General features: G+C 41.8%; 1 protein-coding gene across 1 annotated transcript in view; it reads right to left on the reverse strand.

Moving 5' to 3' along the window:
• The window catches only part of kdm6ba (lysine (K)-specific demethylase 6B, a), a 48,446-nt gene extending 43,386 nt beyond the window's left edge, over positions 1 to 5,060 (reverse strand). Inside the window, exon 1 of the mRNA XM_016285632.1 lies at positions 4,735 to 5,060. The gene's annotated coding sequence lies outside the window, so the exon portion shown is untranslated. The remainder of the gene's footprint in view (positions 1 to 4,734) is intronic.
• Between the last annotated feature and the right edge of the window lie 940 nt (positions 5,061 to 6,000).

Consider the following 6,000-nt stretch of genomic DNA (forward strand, 5'->3'; position numbering starts at 1 on the left):
CTCCCACATCTACAGGAAACAGATCAGGTTACTGGAGTGTGAAACACAGCAGAGGCAGAGCAAACACACACACACACACACACAGATCTCAGTCCAGAGAAAGGCACTAAATCTCGTACAGACCTGCAGAGAATCTCACCCTTGTGCAGTGGCTCCAGTTCTTATCGCACACCTCACACATACACTAATGTGGAGTCTTACACAACACGAACACAAACACACACACACACACACACACACACACACACAAACCTTAACATACAGACCTTACACAACAGGTCAGAGTACAGCTAAAATATCTCTGACACACACATACTGTACACACCTTACTCAAGAGGTCAAAGCTCACTGGAGAACTGGGTTAGAAAGGCAGCTCATCCTTAATGGCATTACAGAGGACAGAAAGAGAGAAAAGAGGGATGAAAAAGTGTGATAAAAGAAAAATGAAGAAATGGGGCTCAAACACACACTTTTGACCCTGATATGACCTTTCTCTCTTTCCATATCACTATGATCTTGCCATCGATTGGCTGGGTGCCATTTCACCCATTGATGGCGCAACTCTATCGCTCAGTCACATGACTCCATTTAAGTAATGAGAAATGGCCATCGATCACACCAAGGGGCCACAGAAGGGTCATGCCCCATAATGCACTTTGCAGAAAGACACATTTTGGGGTGTTTGATAAATTCATCTGGCAAAACATCATGCAGTTTCCTCTGAAACAGGTGTGTGATGTTTCAAAAACATTTCAAATAGCTCATGGCTGACGGGACGTGTGTATACTGTAGAGAAAACTGACAAATCACAAATCAATTCAAGTTTAAGAAAGTGTTTTGGGATGTCAGCAGACAAATATAGAGGGGAGGAGGAGGAGAGAGAATGAAAAGAACAACAGAGGCAGATCAGAAAGTTGACAGAAAACGCGCGCGCGCGCGCGCACACACATATTTTGGTTTTTTAACCCTCCATGGTCAGCTTTACTTTAATTTTTTTATCGAATTTAGAACGTCTTGAGAGTAACACCGTCATGAAAAGCAATAACATCTTTCACTTCTCATTTTATATTCTCACCAGGTAGCCCCACCCACACTGAAAAATTACTGGACCAAAATCCTGCTTCTCATGCATACTAAAAATTAAACATAGATGAGTGCAATGATTGTGTACGTTTTTAAATATCAGCAACGTTCCACAAGGAAAACCATAAAAAGCACAGTGTTGTCATTGAATAAGCTATAAGGTATGTATTCTTAGATTTTCACTAAAGTGCAATGAGATTGCGAGATGTCACTCAGTCTGTATGTGTTTAGCTATATATATATATATATATATATATATATATATATGTGTGTGTGTGTGTGTGTGTGACTTAAATGTGGTTGTCATGGTGCTTTTCTTATAAACACTCCATGCACACCAAATAATATTATAAAATAATTGTGTCAGAATCTCTGCAGTATATTTTTTTTAAACAAAAGCATTGTAGCATCCATGCTAGAGGACAAAGATGCTGTTAAATATAAATAAACTTGATATTCCGAGAAAAATAGCTTTGGGTGTTTACTCAAGAGAATGTGTGCTTGTGTGTGTGTGTGTCAGTACCACCTCATTCCCAGGAGACTAAAGCGAGACAAAGGAGGCGCAGGAAACACAGGTGTGTGTTTGGAGTGATCGAGTTGCATGCTAACGATAATAAGGAATTTATGAGAGTGTGTGTGAGATAGAAAACGCCTGACTCTAAGAAAACAGAGAAACAGAGGGGAGACAGACATACTGTTCACATCTATCCTCCCATTTCTGTGACTTTAACAAACTTTACCAAACAAAACAAATCAAACATGATCTCACCAAAGAGCCATGTGCACTGTCAGCACTTTCATCCTAACACAATTCACAGAAGCAGCAACTGCCATGATAAAAAGTGTTCACATTGGCCAAAGTATTATTGAAAGCACACATACAACAGTAGTGCCAATTTTTAGGCTTGATTAAATTCTAGAGATTAGACTGATTGATAGAACGACGGATAGAATGATTGATATTAGGACTGCACGATTATGACAAAAATCATAATTGTCGATTATTCCCTTGAAATTGTAATTGCGATTATTAATTACGATTATCACAATTTACATTGAATTATGTTTATACCACTGTTTGATGCAACTGCATGCTGTATTTTTATATGAATATAAACAAGCTGAAAACACTCCAACTGAAAAACTTTTAGTGCTTTTCTATAGTATTAAGCCTCAAATGTCAAATATACATCGGATTGGTTTCTTCTTTAAATTATAAAAAGTAAAAATATGAATGGTATTATAATGTTATACTAAAACTAAAATAATGGGAAAAACCCTTAAGATAACATGTAGAAAGAAAAAAACGCATCTTAAACACGCAGAATAACATTTAATTAACATGAACAATTAATTGCCGCTCTGAACGATTACGTAATTGTGGCATCCATAATTGTAATCGCAATTAGAAATTCGATTAATTGTGCAGCCCTAATTGATATATAAATAGAACTATAGAAAGATAGACAGGCAGTCTATAAAAAGTTATTTTATAAGGTTTCAGTTCACTAACTAGTATTAATGTCAGGTTATTTCTATGCATGTCAGTGTTTATGAGCATTTTTTCTGTGGAAATAGTTCCTGTCACGTGATGTTTGTGTTTTCACTTTCATTTAAGCACATATGACCCTGTTCTCCAGCAATCTGCACATTCTCTTGTCCTATGATGTTTGCACATCTTTCCATCTCAAACTAACCAGCTGGGTGTCTACCTACCCACCTCCCCCTCTCCTCCTTCAACCAAAGAGCATAACACCAGCCAAGCAACATTTCCCCTCCCCCATCCCCCTCTCTCTCTCTCTCTGGTCTCCTTTTCTTCTCCAGGCAGCCCACTCAATCATTCCTGCCTCCCTCCCTTCTCTCTCTCTCTCTCTCTTCCTTCATTCCAATGAATGCACAATCCCCCGTTCAGCCAGGCCTGTCCTGGGGGGTGGGGTTCAGGGGACACACACACCCACACCACATCTGCAGAAGAACAAACGCCCATCACAGGGAGTGATAAAGAGAAAGCTTACAATGGGGACTGAGTCAAAGCCAACATGATTGGGACAGAAAGCTGAAAAAAGCATACTTAAACCAGCCTAAAATGATTTGATGGTCTTTAGAGCCGGTTTCGACACTTCAGCTGGACAGGCTGGGAAGTCTCAGCTAAATTAGCTAAACACCAGCTGGGCTAGCGTAAGAAACCAGCTTAAACCAGATTAAGACCAGCAAACCACCTTAGGCTGGTTTTTCAGCAAGGTACTAAATACAACAGCATGGTTTATGCCAAAACATTATAGCAATTACTTATTGTCACTACTGTAAACAACAACAACAAACAATTAGAAATCAGGTAAGAACTTTCAGAAAAAACTGTTGTTATTATTATTATTACTATTATTTTTGTCTTAATTTTATTTTACTCTTTTTTTTTTTTTGATGACAGTGGTGGCAAACGCCATGTTAGCTATGACTAACAATGATGTTTGGACATAAATGACTATACAAAACTACTTCAGAAATGCACAACCAGCCCAGTCATTACCGGTGCTGACAATAAGATTAGCAGCCAATGAATAGATTAGCACACTGCTAATCACCATGGCATTGTGGGTAATAATAGTCCTCACGCTACTAATGCTAACAGAGTTGGACTGCGTTCGGCTTAAGCAGCACCTAGAGGAGCTCAAACAGGAATGTAGGTTAAAAGCAAAAGCAGCCTGAGGGCGACATGCACACGCTCTGATGAAAACAGGCACCGGCAACACGAAGGCAAATTAATTTCAGGGCAGATAGTCGCAATTTGCTCTTTTGCTGATGGACGGGGTGAGGAAGAAGATAGAAAGAACAAGAATGTGAGATAGATGATATTGAGGAATGGAGAAACCGAATACTGACAGATGAAGACGTGCAAATGTTTTACACATCTCCTGATGATAATGATGAAGTGTGCTCTTCCGGCAATGTTTTGTGTTTCTTTATCTTAGTGGAGCACTTTAATGAGGGGCGGAGCCAACTGATATACGCCCAGCAACGCACACATACACATCCGCACAATGACTCTTGATTGATCGAAACACTCCAGGATGCCGGTAATGGATGTGGGTTGTGTGAGACGGACACACGGCCAGGAGGAAGTGGAGGTTCACACACTTACGCCGCTGGGGTTTTACTCTAGTTCTCAACTAACACAATCCATAACCACCACTTCCTATGACCACAATGGACAGCACACATATACGCCTACAAAACAATTACACAAACTCACCCCACTTAACAAAGAGTCACTAACAGAACAGGAATCTTGTCAGGAACAATCATGTATACATCCTGCTTTTCCATATGGATGTGTGGGAAGCAGACACCGGAAAATTGCCTAGCATTTGTGTTTTATCTTTCCCTTTTTTTGCAGTAGAGTGAGTGTGTGTGACAGTCAGAATATAAACAGAGCCAGCCGGACTGACTGCATACAACAAGCTTTCTTTGTGCGGCATTCCGACTAGAAAAAGCAAAGCAACTTTCTCTGGCTCTCTGCCTAGTGTGTGTTTTTATTCTGCTGAGCTGTCCAAACGCAGCCCGGATACTTTCACGAGTTCAGTTTAAATGCCCTGCTGGAAGCACAAAGAAACAGAGCGGCAGTGGTGGATAGAGGGAGAATGCGTGTCTTACCGTGTTTCCCAGTGTTATTCCCTGTGTTTCTGAAGCAATTCCACACTGTGAACTGCTCGTTCAGTCTGTTCGGTAAAATCTCGGCTCTTATTTTCCCTTTAACCAGCTGCAGGCTTGACTACCTGCCCCCCTCACACACAAACACATGCATGCACACACACACACACACACACACACCGGCAGCAGGGCTTGCAAACAAAAACACCATGCAAAAGCTGACACAGTCAAGAGGATGCAGGATTCCAGCTCCAAACAAAACAGAATTCCTTCTTTTTTAGCCAAAGAAAAAAAAAAGAGTGCGTCTCCCTCGTTCTCCTTCTTTCTCTGCTTTCCTCCCTCAATCCTTCTCCTCTCTCTCTCTCTCTCACTCACTCACTCACACACACTATTTCTCTCTGCTTTTTTCCACTCAGCAATCAAACAAAGAGAGGAAAGGAGCTGGTCTCTCACACACACATACACACACACACAGCGCTTAAGCCCAACCCCCGCTATAGGCCAGCCTGCCTCTCTTCATTTTTTTTTCACATCTCTGGCTCTCTGGCTCCCCTCCCCCCCGTCCCCTGTCACCTCTCTCTCTCTTAGCCTCATTCTCACCCTCCCTCCCTCCCTGTGTGTCAGATAGAAGGGATCGGAGAGCGGAAGGGATCCTTTTACTATATTTCATTCTCTCATTCCCTTCCAGTATTTCTGTGTGATCTCAGAATCAGAGTGCATCATGTACCGGCACCTGCAGAAATCCATAATGCACCACAGATTTCTGCAGACGCTCGTCATTCACAAAGTTATACGGCAGCAGGGCTTGCAAACAAAAACACCATGCAAAAGCTGACACAGTCAAGAGGATGCAGGATTCCAGCTCCAAACAAAACAGAATTCCTTCTTTTTTAGCCAAAGAAAAAACGTCTCCCTCGTTCTCCTTCTTTCTCTGCTTTCCTCCCTCAATCCTTCTCCTCTCTCTCTCTCTCTCACTCACTCACTCACACACACTATTTCTCTCTGCTTTTTTCCACTCAGCAATCAAACAAAGAGAGGAAAGGAGCTGGTCTCTCACACACACATACACACACACACAGCGCTTAAGCCCAACCCCCGCTATAGGCCAGCCTGCCTCTCTTCATTTTTTTTTCACATCTCTGGCTCTAAACAGCCCCTCCCCCCCGTCCCCTGTCACCTCTCTCTCTCTTAGCCTCATTCTCACCCTCCCTCCACTGTTGCCAACTTCTTTCAGTGGAAAGTAGCTAAAGCCCGCTTGAAAAGTCGCTA

This window comes from Sinocyclocheilus grahami, unplaced genomic scaffold (genome assembly GCF_001515645.1).
Source record: "Sinocyclocheilus grahami isolate Dianchi unplaced genomic scaffold, SAMN03320097.WGS_v1.1 scaffold200.1, whole genome shotgun sequence".
NCBI classification, from domain to species: domain Eukaryota; kingdom Metazoa; phylum Chordata; class Actinopteri; order Cypriniformes; family Cyprinidae; genus Sinocyclocheilus; species Sinocyclocheilus grahami.